At 26.2% G+C, this 229-nt stretch overlaps 1 protein-coding gene across 1 annotated transcript in view; it reads right to left on the reverse strand.

Moving 5' to 3' along the window:
- LOC119594247 overlaps nt 1-229 on the reverse strand; it is a gene marked incomplete in the record, with an annotated part of 93,703 nt that overhangs the window by 70,233 nt on the left and 23,241 nt on the right.

Below are 229 nucleotides of genomic sequence, written 5' to 3' on the forward strand. Positions count from 1 at the left end.
AACAAGACATGTACGTAAAAAGGAAAGATACAAAAAGAAATAATAATCAACAGAAAAAAACGACGACAAAATGAGAGAAAACAAAAACAAAAAAGAAGAAAAATAAACATCGAAACATTGAAGACAAGAGTAAACAAAAAAAAAAAAAAAAAAAAAACAGCAAAACAAACAAACCAACAAACAAACACTCGCAGAAACAAACACGTCACTTAAAAAAAAAACAAGAACA

This window comes from Penaeus monodon, chromosome 33, assembly GCF_015228065.2.
Source record: "Penaeus monodon isolate SGIC_2016 chromosome 33, NSTDA_Pmon_1, whole genome shotgun sequence".
Classification (NCBI taxonomy): domain Eukaryota; kingdom Metazoa; phylum Arthropoda; class Malacostraca; order Decapoda; family Penaeidae; genus Penaeus; species Penaeus monodon.